Source organism: Tyto alba, unplaced genomic scaffold, assembly GCF_018691265.1.
Source record: "Tyto alba isolate M040663 unplaced genomic scaffold, T.alba_DEE_v4.0 Super-Scaffold_9, whole genome shotgun sequence".
NCBI lineage: Eukaryota > Metazoa > Chordata > Aves > Strigiformes > Tytonidae > Tyto > Tyto alba.
In genome coordinates this window covers 6,126,121-6,145,290 of record NW_024881330.1, presented here as the reverse complement: position 1 = coordinate 6,145,290, position 19,170 = coordinate 6,126,121, and the positions used below count along the sequence as shown (strand labels likewise).

Below are 19,170 nucleotides of genomic sequence, written 5' to 3'. Positions count from 1 at the left end.
TAAGTCTTTTTCAGTCTCATTTCTTTACATTCTTAAAGCAACACTTATTATTTGTTCCTGGACCCATGTTTTAATGCATTTAGTTGCATTAAATCAGCTAGGTAAAGGAGTATAACAATAGCAAGTCATTCCGATACTTGTAGTTACCTTCCCACAGTTCCAGACAATTGCAGCTTTTCATGCTAGTTGGGCTGTCATTGTATTTCCAAGGCAGGAATATCACCTCGGTGGGCTCAAAGACCCATTTGAGGAATCTTCTTACATCATGGCTTAACGAAGAGCAACAGCTTCTCAGGTGAGCCAGGCTAAACTCAGGAACTCAGCTGTTCTCTCATGCCATCCTTCTTGTACTGTAAATGGCAAATCTTAGTAGCATTTTCTTTGGAGATCACATCAATACTGTCTGGAATACTGTCTTGCTGGGAACTTGTGAGATGCCACAAAAACACACTGGGATTGCAGTTGCATATTCACAATTAAGTAGGTGCAGTAAGTCAGAGATGCAGTTGAGTTTATGAGTTAAATTACTATTTGTCCTTACTGCCCAGATATCACAAGGAGGACATACCTCTTACATTTTTTTATTCTTGGCTTAGTGTGTAGTTTTAATTCCTTGCTTTGTGTTGAACTATTACAACAGTCCTTCTTCAACTTGAATTATTTGGCCTGCATAGCTTTGAGCCCTCACTCCCCACTTGCTCTCATAAAAAACTGACAGATGAAGATAGTGGCAAGTCACAGGTTGATTGATTTGTATAAGTACTGCAACTGCTGCTGTGACAAACCCAGGCATAGTTTCAATCCCAGTAATGTCTATTTTCAGCAAGAAATGCTCAAGAACGAATTCCAGAATAATATCTGGATGCTGGCTTTTTTCCTACTAAGTGAACAATCGAAGAATATGTAATAATAGTAATAAAAAAAGTTTCACATTTTCTGGTATTGTTGGAATGCAGAAAAAGACTCATAATTTTCAAGACCTTGTCTGCTCTGTCTTTGTCTGTCTTCATCATGTATCTAGAGGAGAATACAAGGCAAAAGTAGGCTTACCTCTTTTCTATAATGAAGGTGCTTCATTCTTCTTTTCTCACACCAACCCAGCATGTTTAAAGGCTGAGTTCTGTTGTTTCTAGCCACCTTCTGTTTTTCCAAAGACATCCATGTATTTTTTGCCAACTCTTGTAATTTTATGGCAAGTCTCACCATTTTTTTTTTAAGTCCCAGCTTCTAAGATAATTTGATAAGATAAAAAGACCACCTTTACTAAAAAACAAATCAAGCAACCAAACCAGTGACTTACCAGAACCATTTACAAGTCAAATCTCATTAGATGTTAACCTTATAATAATATTTGCATTGTGCTAGCATCTCTGGCAGATTGTCATAATAGCTGTTGAAAAAAAAACATAAAATAGTTTTTGCTGCCTAAAATGTTTTCTGAGACTAAATTGAGACTATTCATGCTTGCTTTAATTTGTATTATACATAAAAATAATATTCAGTCTTCAAAAGATAATGATGTTCTTAAAAGGTGACCAAAGGTGAACATGTAAAAAGTGTAAGACAGAGCTGTTTGAGACAAGACAATGAAAATATAAGGATTAGCTGTTCCTCCCATTACCAAGAAATTGGGAAAGAACAAACAGAAGTAAGTCTGAAGAAATCAAGGAGAAGCAGTCATCTATTAGATGCTGTCTTTTGAAGGATTCAGTGAATATCTTGACACTAGCTGTAAGACAATGAAGAAAATCAGTGAAAGTGAAAAGTTATTTTTATTGTACATTTTTGCATTACGTGGCTTAGTTAGCAGCCCTGCAAGTGGACAACTGAAAAGATAGACCATACAATATAAGAAAATAGATGTTGAAGGACATTACAGGTCATTTGGCCCTTGTGTCTGAATAAAGGATTAGCTTTTCTGAAATTATCCTTGGCAGGTGTTTGTCTAATGTATTATTTAAAATTTCAGTGACAGAGATTCCCATCTCTGTAAACAGCATTCTTCTGTGTTTATTGCCTGTAAAAGTATTTATCCTTTTCTGACTTAAATGTCTCTTGCTAAATCTTAAACTAATTACTTTTTGTTCTCACAAAAAATAAATATGAAGAATATTTTAGTCTTGTCTTTATGAAACAAACTTGCCACAGCTGAAAGTAGGAGGACTATTCTCAGGAGCAAGTTATGTTCTTTCTTCCTTTTGATCTTGCCCTAGACACGATATTTTCTAAGGTGGAGTTTTTCTTTTGGTCCCTCCACCCAGCCCACATCCAGATTTTTCCTGCATGGTCCACATGTGTCTTGAAAATTAGTACTCTATGCTGGAGTCAGGACTGTACTTGGGGCCTTTCTAGTGTTGAGCAGTGCAGGAGATTTGTCCTATGACCCACTTGTTTGAGCATCTCAGAAATAACAGAGGTGTTCAACAATATTACCTTATTTTCACTTTGTGATCAACTAATATCTCCAGACACTCTTCTGAAGACTTCTATCTAAGCAGTCAGTCTAAAATATTTTTACTGTGTAGCAGTTGTGTCTAAATCTCCTATTCATTACATGGTGCATGCTATTCAATCTTCATCCACCTGGATGATGTCTCCCAAAGCCATCCTTCGAGTAGACTGTTTCCTCACAAAAGAGGCTTCATCCATTTCGCCTTGCTTTGTTCCTCGTTCCTTCTGCTTTTTGGCCACATTTTCAATGAGCTTGCTTACATCACTGAGGGTTTTTTGTGTTCGTTGACCTACAGATTTCTGCTTGCTTTCTCCCACACTTGGATCTGTGACCTTTAAGGGTTTGGCTTTCCCATGGTCTTCTTGCTGTTCTTTCATGTGCCTTACTCTGAATCGACGCCAAGAAACATTCTGACAAGGATCAGGGATGCTGTCAGAACCATTAGACTCTTCATGTGTGTCAGGTACCTGGAGAGCAGGGATTAAAGGCTTACGGAGAGCCTTGGGAGCCTCTTTGACACCTGGTTGTTTAGTCAACTTAGAGGTTGTCTCTAGAGGTGATGTAATTTGAATTTCTCCCAGGGGTTTACTGCTTTTAGGGGGTAGGGGATCATCTTTATTTTCCAGAGCAGCCTTCTCACTCAGCTTTATCTTTTGAAGGTTTTCCAGCTCCCCCTGAGACAGATTCTTTACCCTTTTCACATGGGGTTCATTGCTGATAGAGTTGATAACCATCAGCTTCTGAGCAGGCATGTGAGTTTCTCTCTGGATCCTCATAAACTTTTGGAGCTGGGCTTCTTTTACTTCCACAGGGATCTCCAGAGGTGCTAACTTCACTGGCCTCTTCAAGGTGACGTTCTCTTTGCTATACAATTCATTTGGACGATGCAGACTGGGAGACAAAGCTCCCTCTTTTTTCACCTTTTCTGGCCACAATTTTTTCTCTCCCTGGGATAGCCTCTTCTCTGAAATCCTTGGAGAAGGAGGTTGGAAAACAAGGTTTCTATGTTCACTTCCTGGCTTCCCTCCTGCCAATGTGAGAATGCGATTTTTCTCAGGCTGCAAATTCACAATGGTGACTTCACTGACAGTGCAGCTATACTTGGGCTTTTCTTCAGCCATTGGAGCACCCTTAAAGAAAGCAAACAGCTGTGGGGATCACTATCATACATTGTATTAATCATCAATGATAGGTTTTTATATGATGTTTTGGAGTCTGACAAGAGTACAAGCTTGTCCCTTGAAGTGTACTCCTCAAAACCATAAATCCTAATCACTGTGCTCCATACTTTGGCTTACTCCTGGTTAATCTAAAATAAAGGGAAAATTTAGTCTCTGTATCTGGAGACTAAATAAGCCTGACAGCTGAGGAATCAGAACTTGTCTACTCCCTGACTGTCACCAGTGCATCTCAAACAGCGTTACCGTTCTTTCTCCCACTCTCTCCCAAATATTGCGTGCCCTTTCTAAACAGTGAGCAGCACCAGACTGTACACTGCAGTCACTGAATTAGAGGAAGTTTAGGACCTCCACAACACATGGAAAATACCAGATAATTTATGTTAGCTCAGGGAAGCTCCTAGTTGAGGCTCAGGTGTGGGTTCTTCCCTTTTCCAATGACATTCTGAGCGATGGGCATTTCTGATGAAGGTGATCATCTAGCTCACTCCTGTGTGTATACTGACATGTGCTTTATAGGGCAGGGCAAATATCTTAATTTCCAACAAGATTCTGCCTAATTTCACAAGGTACTTTTCCACAGAGGATAGACAAAGGAATTATGATTTTGCTCATGACAATAAAAAATACCATTAAGTGGCTTTAGATGATGTTCGGAGTACTATGGATGTTGTTCAGTTTCAAAAACAATACTTCTGAGGTGCTAAATAAAGGAACTTCTAAATGGCAGATGTGGCAAATCTGGAGTTCATTTCTCGCCCTTGTTCAGAAAAACTTTATGTCATTGTTGGGAGAAGTTCCTCATATTCATCAATAATATGAACATCTCTTTGTAAACAGGGGTTTGTTGTTCAACTTTCTAGTGCTGTGTAGGCAATGATGGATAGCATCAGGAGATGTGTTCTGTCCCTGCTTCTGCCCAAAGTAGTAACTCTTCTTCCCTAAGGTCCCTTTTACATTCCCAGTCTCTGTATCTTGTACAGACTATACATTTTATAGGACAATCGAGAACAATATTCTTGACTCTATCTTGGACTTCTAGACCTTATTACAGTAAAGATATTTTATTAAATGATAGTATTGTTTTCCTCTGTTGAACAGACAAGATGAGCTATCTTACTTCTCAGTTCCTCTCATCTCATCTAATCAAATCTGCATTGGTAATTCCTGTTCACTGATATTGGTGGGAATTTTTTGTAAGTACCTGAGCTTAGTATCATTGTAAATAAAAATGATACTTCTCTTGCCCTTCCTATGTCTTGCTGTGTTCCAGGAAAACAGTCAAGGCTGCCTACAGCTCTGTAAATGCTATGTGAAATAAAATAAACATAAATAAACCCTTGTCCTAAAGTGCAGGCACATAAAGCAATGAGACAGAATGAAAGGTCCAATGTAAAGTGAGGTCTGTGAATGGAAAGAAAGAAAAGCTAAACAATATAGTACCTACAGATTATAATTTTTTAAAAGATTTTGGTTGAAAAACCTTTTAACTACCTTTAAAAAATGAGTACCCAGCTAAAACCCAGCCACCTATCCAAGCCTAGAGAACAACCTGCCTAGACAAGGCTTTTTTTCTAGCTATGGCCATTCTTTTTATCCAGTTTCAGACAAGAGTGATTAAATTATCAGATTATTTTCTGAGGAAAATTCAGCCAAGTTAAGAAGGCTTTGAGAGATTTTACACACCACCTAAATCCAATTGAAGTCCTAATATTAATACAGTTAAAACCCATCCAAGGCTACTGTGCAAGATAAGTTGCATCTTCTGTTATGCTGCACACATTACTCAGTACCTTCTCAAAATGTCCATCTGCTATGTATATGCTCCTACTTAAAATTTAATTAAGTAATTGGCCCAATCTTGTGTGGGTAATTGCTCTGTGCCCAAAATTCCCTTTGCAGTCAATGAGAGACCCATGCAAAGAATGACTGCTTCAAGCTCTCAGGATCAAAGTATTATGATAGTAGTATTTTCAAAGGGACCACTGATCTTTATTTAGAAACCACAACCTTCATGTAATTTAAATACTTCCCTTCCTGGTCTCAGGTTGCTGATCCTTCTGATATGATCTGCACAGTAATGGAAGGGCAGAGACAGAAGGGTCACAGTACATTATTACTATTTTACTAAATTTATTGCATGCACTGTAGACCAGAAGTAAATTAGTATGGAGTGGCCTCAGATCTAGGAAACTTGGTGTCCCCCATAAACAGGAATCTTACAACCCTCTACTTAAGCTATGTTACTGCCCAGATTGGATGGTCCTCAGAGAGAGGTGCTTCTGCAATTTTTGTTTCATTTTGATTTCAGGAATCTACTCATTGCAGGGCAATAAAGAGTTGGTTTATAGGCAGAAAGTGAGATTTGCAATAGAAATTTAGGGAAATCTGATGCCATTTTGAAACCTTGTTCACCAGCTTGATGACCAGGTCAAGAAAAGGGATTGAACTGAGGTTCTATTCCAATCTTGGTCCTCAGCCTCTGTTGTTCTACAGCTGATGAAACAAGACAGATTTAAAGCAGGCTCAGGAGCCCTGAGGTTTTCTGTTGGTATGTAACTGGCAGAAATGGGGAGCCAAAATGGGCCAAGCATGTAGGATGCAATTAGATATCCTGACAACGAGCTGGACTTTAGCCAGAAAGTCAATCCATCAGCAGAACAAAGCAGCAGGTCATGCTATCACAGTTCTGCAGGACTTGAGATTCAAACCATTTTATGCAAGTCATTTCCCTGTATGGCTTCAAAATACTCCCTCGTTTCATTCCTATTATTAACATAACCACCAGGAAGCAATAGTGGGATGATAGTATACATGATTATAGATACATCATGGTTGAAAGGAACACTGTAAAATAATCTACTTCCTTTAAAAATCCCTGTTTTCTCAGTCGCACTTGTGAAGTTTCTTCCCCTTGCTCAATGAAACATAAGAAAATAAAACAAAACAAAAAACAAGTCTAAACCTGAAACTCTTCCTACACAAGGAAAAGCTTTAATCTCATTGCTGCAGAATAATCTATAGTGATAAACAGATGTTACACAACTCAGATGCTTTTCCTTCCAATCCTCACATGAATCAACTGATTCCTATGAATCAAAAGGGAGGACAGAAACACCTAAGAAAGGAAGTTCACAGATCAAATCCTCCAGTTTAACTGATTAAAAGCTTGTCCCCAGAGTGGAATTTTTTGTGCTCAATTGCAAAATAAACACCAAGCCTTCAGCGTGCCTTCATTCTCCATGTGATGCCTGAAGCTCTGCTACTGAAAAGCCCCCTGTTATGTGGAGATCCATTACACATGCTGTCATTCAACAAGGGAGAGAAGCAATTCTGTTTAAACATATAGGAATTAATGGCTTTGCTTCCACTGCAGATTCTGCATATACAGTAAATAGCTCAGGTCATTGTGAATGGACAATGCAACAAATAGAGCCAGCACCCAAATAACTCCCAGAAAAGTCCTAAATATACAGCCTCTCTGTAGTTTGTCTACTTTTGTCTGCTGGCATAAAGATCACACCTGTTACATCATCATTTGCTGTACCAGAAAGATTTAACAAAACTAAATTGTCTGTTAGCCAGTGGGTCCTAGGAGGTCAGATGGTCCATTGGGCTGGTGAAGCTAAAGCATAACAGTGTCTGTAATCAGCAGCACCAAAGACTGTGTTGACATCACAGCTAGCTGTCTTTGATCCCAAAACAACCAGGTACTGAGGTGGAGTGAGTGGGGGGACTTCACACAAGTCCCTGCTGAGTCTCCTCAGATCGTGATCCAGATCCAGAGATCATGTGTCATTGTGACACAACTCCCTTTCCATTGCACTACTTGGTATCTTAAAACAACAATGATATCAAGAAGAGTTTAAAAACAGAACAAAGAAAATACAGTTGAGTGGTCTGAACACCAGCCCAGTATCAGGGAACCCACTTCAAATCCCTTTTATATTACAACCTGCTAATGTGATGGCAGGGAAGACGTTTTGTCCCCCTGTAACTGTGTTTTCCACCTGTAAACTTGTACTGATTCCCCCTCCTAATCTATAGGAACATTTTGGATGTAAGTATACTAGAGAGTATAAGTTACTCAGCAACAGGTGAAATGGAGTTATGTTAGTTCCCAAAGTAGGTTTGATTCCTGATAACTTGATTTTCAGAAAACAAGTGCTCTACAGAAGTTGGTACCTGATGAATAATCAAAGCGTGAAAAAATCTATAATCACTTGAAAATTATGTCAAGCAATGCTAAGCCTGTATGCAACATTTTTCTCAATACTGCTCTGACAATTTTTTTACATTTTGTAAAATTTTACAGATCTTTAGTACAAGTTTTCCTTCGTAGAGGACTTGGTTTTACATCCTATTTTGTAGGTGAGATAAGATTCTAGACATGACTAATATATATGACAATATCTGCAATCATTAGCCTAACGGAATGTTTCATGAAAACATTTTTAAAATTTGTTCATAAAGTTTGGGGGATCTTAAGAGGAATTACACCATTTCATACAATTTGGCACACACACTCATTCCTAATGTTATCCTTGCTTTAATAGATCCTCCTTGAATATACAAGGAGACCAGTCTGAGGTCTAGGAAACCTACAGCAGACCTGCCCTTGCAAGCAGACCCAATCTGCAGATCATGGAGTCTCTAGACTTCGCGCACAACTGCCAAGCTTTATTGAACAGCCTAAATCTTAGGAAGCTTCTTGCAGGGATTTGCAATATTGCAGGAAAGAAGGGGAGGTGCAGAATTCCAGTCCCGGACTGCTTATTGGCACTCTGTGATGACAAGTAAGTCATGTAGGCTAACTTCCAGCTTCCACATCTAAATAGGGATATCATTCCTTATTTAGACCAAGACAAAGATTTGTAAAAAATGAGCAACTAATATTAGACTTCTAAATCCAGATTTAAGATATAAATACATGACCTGTTTTTCAACAGTAGCACTTCTTAAATTCAGCCAACTTATTTAAGGCTCTAAATCATAATTCAAGATTCTAGCTTCAGCTTCAAGAATCTTAGCCTCAAATGTCAGAATAAGAAGATTGATTTCCCAAAGTCCTGAGCACCTGCAAATCCCAGCCACTTCAACAAGACTGTATGAGAAGTAAAGGTCTGCATCTGCAGTTGGACCCATGCTGACTGGGGTGTGTATGTGTGTGTGACATTATAGCACTAGCCTAAATCTTCTCACTGCTGTGAGTGGAGTGAAGCAGAAATGAAAAATGCAATATCCCCTGCTAACTACCAGCTCCTGCTTACAAAGATAGCAGCATGAGCAGAATTTGCAGAGACAAAGAGATTGAGCTCTTCCCTTGCCAGTTTTTCTTAATTTAGAGCTTGGCACTGTAAAATGCAGAGAGATGGAGCTATCTGCTACAGGGGAAGCTCACGTCTAGGAATTAATTTGGTACCCCACACTATCCCACTGATAACAGAGGCCAGCACCTTGGAGGCAGTGAGAGCAACTCTACAATCATTCAATCTGCCTGTTCTCTGGATGCCACTCATCCATTGCACTCAGAAATACCCAGGGAGACAAGCACCTTTTTGCAGCTCTCCCCTGCAATATTTCATTCAGAACGGAAGAATGAGCATCCCTATCTTCTGTAAAAGAAGGTGTCAGCAGTGCCATTATCTTGTCTTAAAACATATAGGCTGGGAAATTCACTTCATAGAAGAGAGACCCTCAAGCCCCCATGGGGTCATTATTCCTGCCAGAATTGTTCCTTTTTGTTTCATTAGAACAATTAGGCCAGAAGGGAAAAACTGGCATGACTACTCAGGCTGGTAGTAAGGGCATCTTTGGAGGTGCACTTTGACAAGGACAATTTAATATAAAGAGGCTTCAGTTCTAAAATGTTCCTGAATGTCCAGCTACAAGGCTAAAAGCTCCTCTCTCATTTTCTTACAACTTGCTACAATACATTTTAATCTGCACAGCTGCAACAGAACGGGTTGAGATTGTTTCTAGCCCAGGCTTGCCTCATGCTTTGTTTAAGGCATGCTCCCAATGGGTTTCTTCTCATAAAGCCAGAGGATTCCCCATAATAGGAAAGGTTTTGGAAAGACATTTGTGAGTTATTTGAAGGCTGTGCACAACAGACAGGAGTCAGTTCTGCTCTCTTTAGCTGCTAGAGTCCAGTTTGAGCTGGATGTCTAGGGCACCCTCAGTCGGAATGGAGAATGACCGGTTCACGCTCTCTGGAAATAGGAACTTCAGACAGAACCTCAGATAGTGGGGTGACTTTTCTTCCAAGAGATTCTGTCCCATGTCAATGACTTTGTGGGTCCAGTGGCTAAAGGTAAAGGAGGGAAACTCAGACTAGGGAGCCAGCAGTGGACTGGAGCCTACAAAGGACATTCCATCTCTTTAATGACTGGGATGAGCCCTGATTATTTGTTCTACCCTTTGTGATAGTTTTCTTACCCACATTCTGTGGCAGTTACTCACTTCATAATGTCACTTTGTGTATACATTTTTCAACTGTTCCTATTAAGCTTTAGGCAGCATATAGTGTTATACTAGTATTGATGTTAAAGCAGAATTACCTGCTAGTCCTGTTAATCCACTGATGCTTTGACAGCAGGGGTATTACAAATAGAGATTCTTTGTAAAAAATGATTAAACATGACCAGAAAGTCCACAGCTTTCCAATTCCCTGAAAACTTACCATTTCCTTGTTGTTTAAGGCCAAAAAAGAGTCAATGACAGCCCATCCTCTGATCCACTAATGACATGGATGTTGATAGATTTTTATGTCACTTCTTTTATCCTCAAGCCTATTATCTGACTCTTCTCCCTTTTGCTCATCAAACAGAGGCTGCTTTATAGAGCAGTGCAGCGGGCAGGCAGGGGATGTAAGATCTGTTACTACTTTTTCTATTGCTCCACAGCCATAAAGTCACTGAACACCTCCATGCCTTGCAACCAAGGGATGCCCTTTAGATATTTTGCAAGAATTGGGAGTCTGTTAAATTTGCTACCATTGCTCGAGAAAATCACTATAACTTCTTCCAACCGAAATTTACCTCTAGCTTCAGCAGGACACTGTTTGGTTTATTTCGTTCTGCTCAATGGTCCTAAAGTTGTGCAGTGGTATTCAGCTTCTGTGCTCTGCTCTGGGAAGGGCTACATTCCAATGACATGTAAATCCCTGCATCATTTGGAGACCACTGTAGGACCTTCCAGATGGTAGGCAGAATACATTAATCTGTGTCATGAAAATTTAATTCATATGAAGGTAATAAATTGTTTATGTATCAAATAGGCAGGACTAATACATTAGCATTCAGGGTTGAGTCTCACCAGGATACAGGCACACACAGCTCACAGTGAACTCAACTTTTGGCTGTTATAACAAGAATCAATTGAACAGAATTATTAAGTGCAGATACTCTGTATTTGGATAGAATATGCCAACACACTAGCTACTGCACTGTTAAAACAACCCGCCCATCTCCATAGTAAATTTAAGTCAATCGTAAGAAACCAGCAATGATTTAAGAGAGAAAAAAACATAATAAGAGGGAGAGCATGTAACAGCATGGGCTTGCTGCTACATTTGCATTGACGTCAGTGCAAACAAGATTAAATGAAGGCAAGCACAGCTACAGAAATGTGACCTTAAACACAGCCCCTGAGTTGCAAATATTGCCAAAATCTTAGCTGTAACTCCACCTGGTTTGCTGACATAGTCCCAGAGATAATGTCTTCAAGAAGCAGCTGACAATTCCTGTGGCAGCTGGCACAGTGAGAGCTTTGCTCACTTTTGAGTGAAGGGCATATTGCCACAGAGAGGAATCAGGATGGGGCAGAAAGGATCCTGCTGGCACAGTCCTCCACAAGGAACCATCAAGGCTGGCAGAATTTGCAGCAGCCTCTTAGATGCTATAAGCTCTTCTGGGATTGCTTTGGCCTCTGCCTAGTCCAGGATTAGGGAAAAGATAAAAAAAGACTTGATCTCATTTTCCCAGACACTCACTCTCCTTCCCTTTGCCCAGAGTAACCTTGACACTTTTGAGATCCAGTCATGGAAAGCCCAAGCCACATAGAGAACCAGGCCTCTGGGAAAAATAGTTAATGATATCTTCAAAAAGCTAAGAACAATTGCAGCTAAAAATCTGTTACCATAGGAGCAAAATCCATTCAAGTCTACCCATTCAAATAAAGCATGATTACATGGTGACATTGCCAAAATCTGTACCACTGTTCTCTGAACAAAAAATAGAAAAAATATCCATAACCAAGAAAAAAATTCTCTGTCAAGAGACCATCCCTTCAAAAAAACTAAGCAGATAGATCCCAGTCTCCCCAGACACAGTGACTTGGAGTGAACAAACGTGTTTCCTTTGGCTTGAAGGATGGGAATACCTGCTGCGCATCATTCAAAGCTCTCAAAACCAGGCTGAATTGGGGTATAAATGATTTAATGACTTCTCTAGGTCTCACTGCTCTCACCATGATTTCACTTTATATTTACTACAAAACAGATTCCACTTTGGATCTAGGGGGTAAAGTACTTTTCTAAAGATTCAAATGGAATCAACTAGAATAGCAATTTCAAAATAATTCCCCAATTTGGAGATGATAATCCAAAAGCAAAGACACCTCTTCCTTCATGTCTCTGTATAGAGGAGTTTTTCTGGAATGGTTAAAGCGTACTGGGAGAGCTTTGGCAGACAAGTTGCAGTGTACTACCTTCTCCGGTCAATTTGTCCCAGCTGAATAAAGCTGGAGACAGTTTATTTGCGAACTTCTGAGAATTAAATTCTTATCCCATTTCTTCATTTTGGCTTCTCTGTCTAGCTACAGCCAGCTGGGCAATTTTGTGTTTCCTGCAGCTTAGAGTCCATAATATAACCAGGTATGTTCCTTGTGGGGAGGAGGAAGATGTAATAATAAAACTTAGCCAAATAACTTCATTACACTCTGGGCTCTAACCAGATGTTCCTGTTACACTCACAGTACCAGGTCAAGCAGTGTGATATGAGGAGCTAAAAAACCTTTCAAAATTTTGTCATATAAAGTTCATAGTCTTATTTCAGGCTCAACATTCAGCCAATACTTTTGGGAAGGACAGGAGTTTTTGAGAGCCTCTTGGATCAGGTTTCAGGATCTTTTATCACTTTCTAATCCCAATGTGAAGAAAGGTTTTGTGTATTTTGAGGATTTTTTTTACCCATGCAGCTTTATGGGTGCAAATACCTCTGAAGAGATATTTGCCTTTAAAGGTGGTGGGTTTTAAAAAAAGCAACACATCTCTAATCAAACTGCACCAAGCAATTTTCCCCCATCCTTAGAAACGCAGGGAGCTAAGCTGTATTATGCTACCTAGCTTATTACTAGAAGAAAATTGAAAACTTGATGGATCCTTCAGTGCATTTCTTCTGTCCTCCCTTTGACATGTAGGATACAAATGCTGTTGTTGCATTAATTGCAGCAGGTCCTGTTTTGAAGTCTTAGAATAATTATCTCATACAGAACTTGCTGTTCCTGATCACATGCATCACTGGTGGTGTCCTGGAAACACTTAATAACCACCTAATATTTGTACAGCAGCAGTTAATTTCTTCTGAACCTGGAGGTAGGAGATCTTAGCACTTTTGACTTGTGCTTTTGAGTGTTTTCTAGTTCATCAGTCAAGAGTCACTTTTCTGATTCAACACCTAGCAGCTGACTTTACTTAATCTAGAAATGTAAATAGACCCTTTGATTCACTCTGACTCGGTGGTGAACTCTTGAACAAAAGACAGCCAATTTTAAGACAGACAAAAGCTCATTACAACTACAGCACTGGCTCCACTCTTTGTCTCTTGAATTATGAGGAACCATGTGCAGTTACTGGAATAAGGACAACCAATTCTACCAAGGTTGGGAGTATCTGAATTTATATGTATTAGTGTCATTTCAGTGATTCTATGAATTAATAGTACACCCTTACTTGCAGATGCCCCCATTAGTCTAAGTGTGCACGTGGGAGGGGGATCCATTCATTTCATTGTGGACTTTCTGCATTCAGTCCTGTCAGCTCCCTAGGAATTTTGTTGACTTTACTCACCTCCCTCAATTTTATTTATTTTTCTATTACTTCTTACCATCGCTCTGCACTCAGGAGTTAGGAAGGAAAAGAAAATAGCTTTTCTCCTGACACTTAAACACATTTCACTGCAAAGAACAAACAAAGCCTGGAAAAATAGCAGCTTTCCAGCACAATGCCAGGACTAAGGCAGGCTCATGCTTCTCCAGGTAAGCTGTTCTCCCTCAAATTCATAAGGACCTTTTCTCCTGCTACATGAGCAGCTGGGCATGGAAGCAATTCTAGTTCTTCTGTAGAGCACAGTCTAAAGCTAGAGCTAAGATGGCACAGCCTTCTCCAGTATGGTCCATACCACCAGCCAAGTCCATTGTATTATTCATGTGTTTTGAAGACCTTCCTAACAAATTATTGTTGTTCTGCCCTGGGGACTACAGCACTATACTCAGAAATTCAACTGTTAGTGGGAATCTTTCTGTTGAATTTGTTGGGTGTTAGAACTAAACCAACAAGGAAAACTTCCATATCATTCAAAGTCAGATGTGTATGCTGCAACACAGAGGTACACCCTGGAAAATCCCTCCAGAACCTAGAAGGCCTTTATCCTGCCCCTTTTAAAAATAGTTATGATATTGTCCTTGATTTCAACAAAGGGACAATCAAGATGGGGGATTTCCAAATTCACCAGGACAATTTTACAAATTGCATGTAGTCTTCACCCAATTTTATGTCTGGCTAAAAAACAAAGAAGCCTCCCACCCATATCCCTCTTAGGCATTATATATGTCCCTTTGCTAGGATTCAGTGTAAACACCTATACATGTGGGTCACTACATACATGCAGACAGTCACACCAAGCTTTCTTACAAGTGGAGAAGGGTAAATATGAAACCTATCTCCTTTCTAAATTCCATGTGAGGCCTCATATTCAACTGTTAGTAGACTCTTGCCTCCTCCGGGTCTTCCGGAAAAACACCGAGTTTTCCTCATTAAGTAGAACTGTGAGCCCATTAGTTTCAGTAGGATGAGCTTCTTGGCTCTGTTAAAAGTATCTCTGTCTATACCAGCAGTTTCGTGTTCAGCATAAAGAAGTCACCAATAACAGCACTATCTCCCAAAGATCCCAGACTACCCAGACGCTCACTCTTATCACCTCTTAGCACCTTAGCTTCCTCTTCGCTCTTGGACTTTCTGTCCAACTCCTCAAACCATGGCTCCCCTTGCTCTCTCTTATCACAAATTCTGTTCTTGGTCCCTGAAATTCACTTGTGAAGGAGGCAATTTCTCCCTATAAGAGTTGGAACAATTTTTGGTTTTGTTTTCTCTAATGAGAGGTACAATGGACTACCTTAACCATCAGGCTGGTGTGCCCATATTACTTACTCCAATTCAGCAGCCTCCTGTCTTATCTTGTCAGAGTGCTTTGAAAGGCAAATCCTGTCAGAGCATAATAGGAAGGGAAGTTAAATCTATTAGTACATAGCACTTTCTTAACAGGTCAGGGGACAGAAAGGGAGCTCTCTAATCATCTTCAGATACATTTTCTTTTCTTTCTCATAGTCTTGAACAACAACGAAATATCAGCTCCTCCAGATGGCTTTAGATGTTGATAATGTATCCAATAAGTAACCCAGAAAGGTAGCTAAAAAGGCAAATACATGTGAACAGGCATAGCAGGACACTAGCTTTGGAGAAGCAGTGGCTGTTCGTTCTCCATCTCTAGGAACGTCTTTAGGGGAAGGGGTCCACACTCAATCAAGTCATGTGCTGGCTGTCTTTCCTGGCAGTTTTGTTTCTGGTGGAAAAAAAATAGAGTCAGGGAGAAGCCTAGAATGAGTTAGGAAGGTACATCATACCTACAAATAGCAGGCCTCACTGAAACAAGATTTTTTTCCTAGCATTATCTTCTGATCAAGTAGCATAAAGGAGAATCCTACTTTTACTCTGTCTCATCCATGCTCCTGCACTCTATCTCTGGTTGGATTCCTCACCTGAGAAGCTGTATGTCATAGTAAGAGGGACAATTTTTTTCTATGATTACTGTCATTAATTCCCTTGAAAATCTGTCTCTTTAAAGGACCTACTTCAGGTCTGGACTATTACTCATTTTCCATCCTTCCCTTCCCAACCCACCATGCAGTCTACACATCTCATTTAGCAGCTGGATGGTATGTGTATTGTTTTATTACACAGTTGGTACCATGTGTGTCTTATTGCCCTCAGTAAAGGTCCTGCTCAGGGATATTTTTAAGCATTTCCTTCCCAGGAAGGGTTTGAGCAAGGATGAAGGGATTAAAGGGAATCAGAGAAGGTCATTAGCAGCACTCAAGATAATCTTTAGCCATTTCAGAGCAATGAACACCACCTTACATACTGGAGATGTGTATAAACTGTGTAATAAACACACAGGGATTTTAATTCCTCTTGCCATATCAGACCAAAGTTGGGCTGAAGCCACACATACTTACTTATTTTGTGATGCTCTGCAGGACATTTGGTCCAGTCCCTCATGGCAGATTATAAAAAAAATGAAGGGAATTAGCAGAGATCTCAGGTCTTAATCTCAAAGTGCGTAGACTCAGAAGCAAAAGCAAATTTAATCTCTCAGTGTAGTTCCCATATTGAAAGGGGACTAAATAAATATCTCCATGATCTTAAGGCTAATATCAAATCATCATCTCATAAAAATAAGGCGCTGACTGAAAAGTGTGTGGGTGGATGGGTGGTGTGGGGGGTAGTGGTTCTTGTCTTATGGTCTCTTGCTTCTGTCAGATTGTCAGGAAACATTCCTAAAACATTGTCATCATTACTATGCTGTGATAGTAGCAACCCAGTTGGTTTTAGACAATATGACTGGAGCACAGACAGTCTGTGCTGGATTCATCTAAGAAGTCGTGTGGGACCACACACCTGCAAAGCCACCAAACACTCCACATCACAGATGTGCAGGTTTCATTTCATAGCATGGTCCTGAAGAGTTTCTTTATCCTCATGAGCTATGTAAGGTTTGTATAGTTCAGGTAGAGAACATGTTCTGTGCCCTGTTCAACACACAGATTCACTCTCAGAATTGTACATCAGGCTCCTCACAGTTTTTGATGTGCTCTTCCCATTTTATAGCACTGGTGTGCTGGGAAAGCAGCATGACTAGCACTGCTGAAACCAGAATAGAAATGCTAGCTCTTTCCCTATTTCTCCAACAGGCATTTGAAGTGCTTTCCTCATTTGGAAAACTACTGAGTAGGACCCCAAACTTACAAATTCTTTGTGTCTAATACCTTTCTTGTGGGATTTTCTCCCATAGCTGCCTTTTCATATTATAGAAATAAGGCCAACATTCCTATCTGCTTCCCATTAATTTCCTCATTCGAGTCTTGGATCTTCAAGATCTCCTTAAGGAAATTAGTGAAATCAGGCTTAAAATTTTCCTGAAAGCTTTCCCCTGTAGCGAAAAGCTGATGGTGGTTGTTATTAGCAGCTTGGCTTTAGAGTTACTTATACAACTGGATAAATTAGTCTATTTTAGTAGTAGCAATTTTCTAGTCTATCAGAAGACACTGGAGATTTCAATAGAGAAGACAAATACATCACGAAAAGCTAAAAGGATACAGAGAAGTTGTACTTCTATAATTTTTTAAAAATACATGGAGATTAGTAGTGGTCTCCTGGGTTTTGCACCCATCCTAGAGGACTGAATAGGAAGACTAGACATTGTTGGGAATACAATGAAGTTGGGGGGAAATACTTCCATTTCATTCACAGCTATAGTCTTCTTCCACTAAAGTTTACACCAAGAGGAGCTTCAGAGAAAGATGCCAAAGACTGAACAACTGTATTGCATAATAGGAGATGGTCCCTGCAGGTGGAGAAATTTGTAGAGCCTAGACATTCAGTTTCCAGCTGTGTGAAATTGTCACCCTGTTAGTAACAACTAAACAAATTGAGATTGCAACCTTATCTGGCATCTTTTGCCAGCATTAGTTTCAATTTTTACATGCTCCAAAGATCACTGGTTCCTGTTCAGAACCCCTTTAATTATCCTGAAATATATTTCTTCTAGAAAATTGTTCTGTTTTAGCCATTCTTTTAAATAGATGCTTCCACACAGAGGGAATTTCATCCAGTTTTTGCTGTACAGTTCATTGTTTCTAATCTCTCCATTGCCATTACTATGGCAATCAAGTGTCTGCACAATGCCCCAACTAGAAAATGTCTTTTTTATTTGAATAGCTCCCCAGTTCAATCTTATTACTTATTAATAACCTCATTCCATCCATGGTCTGCATTAATCCCTCTTATCAGCACTGGCTCCTGCTCTGTTCTCAGCTTTCTAAGGGTAACTTTTTCAAAGGTAAAGTTTCCAGCCAATTCTCTAAGCAAGACTTCTGTACAATCAATAAGAAGCCCATTGCTTCCACACTTACCAGCCAGCCTGGTAGTTCTTGCTTTGCTCGTTGTTTTATCATTCCTGAGAAGCGTCTCCTTCTCCTGATGAGATCTATTTACACTGTGGTATTCAAGCTGCTATGGCAGGGCATGCAGAGATGAGGTGCCTTGCTTGCTCATGAGGACTGAAAGGCTTAGAAATTCTACAGAGGGATAAGAAGTAGGAGATTAGGGTCAGCCTTGACAGGCATGAGAGTTGGACCCGTACAAACCTATGAAGTTCAACAAGGCCAAGTGCAAGGTCCTGCACATGGGTCAAAGCAATCCCAAGCAGAAATACGTGCTGGGTGGTGAGTGGATTGAGAACAGGCCTGCAGAGAAGGACTTGGGAGTATTAGTGGATTGAAATCTGAATATGACCCAGCAGCATGCACTCACAGCCCAGAAAGCCAACCATATCCTGGGCTGCATCAAGAGAAGTGTGGCCAGCAGGTTGAGGGAGGTGATTTTCCCCCTCTACTCCACTCTCATGAGACCCCACTTGGAGTACAGTGTCCAGCTCTGGGGCCCCTCAGCATAAGAAGGACATGGACCTGCTGGAGTGGGTCGAGAGGAAGCCATGAATATGACTGGAGGGCTGGAGAAACTCCCTCATGAGGCCAGGCTGAGAGAGTTGGAGTTGTTCAGCCTAGAAAAGAGAAGGCTCCAGGGAGACATTATAGTGGCATTTCAGTACTTAAAGAGGGCCTACAGAAAAGATGGAGAGAGCCTCCTTATTAAGGGGTGTAGTGATAGGATGAGGGGTACTGGTTTTTATACAGTCAGAGTGTATATTTATATTAGATATAACAAAGAAATTCTTTACTGTGAGGGTGATGAGACATTGGAACAGGTTGCCCAGAGAAGCTGTGGCTGCCCCCTCCCTGAAAGGGTTCGAGGCCAGGTTGGATGGGGCTCTAAGCAACTTGGTCTGGTGGAAGGTGTCCCTGCCCATGGCGGGGGGGGGTTGGAATTATATGATCTTTAAGGTCCCTTCCATCCCAAACCATTCTATGAATCTGTGATTGATGCAGTCATTTAGGGACTCAACAGATTCTGTATGCCACAAA

At 40.3% G+C, this 19,170-nt stretch overlaps 1 protein-coding gene across 1 annotated transcript in view; it reads right to left on the bottom strand.

Annotated features, from left to right (window-relative positions):
- Window positions 1–18,366, bottom strand: part of COL22A1 (collagen type XXII alpha 1 chain) — a 283,818-nt gene extending 265,452 nt beyond the window's left edge. The window contains exon 1 of the mRNA XM_042785800.1: window positions 18,100–18,366. The gene's annotated coding sequence lies outside the window, so the exon portion shown is untranslated. The remainder of the gene's footprint in view (window positions 1–18,099) is intronic.
- Window positions 18,367–19,170: the final 804 nt, after the last annotated feature.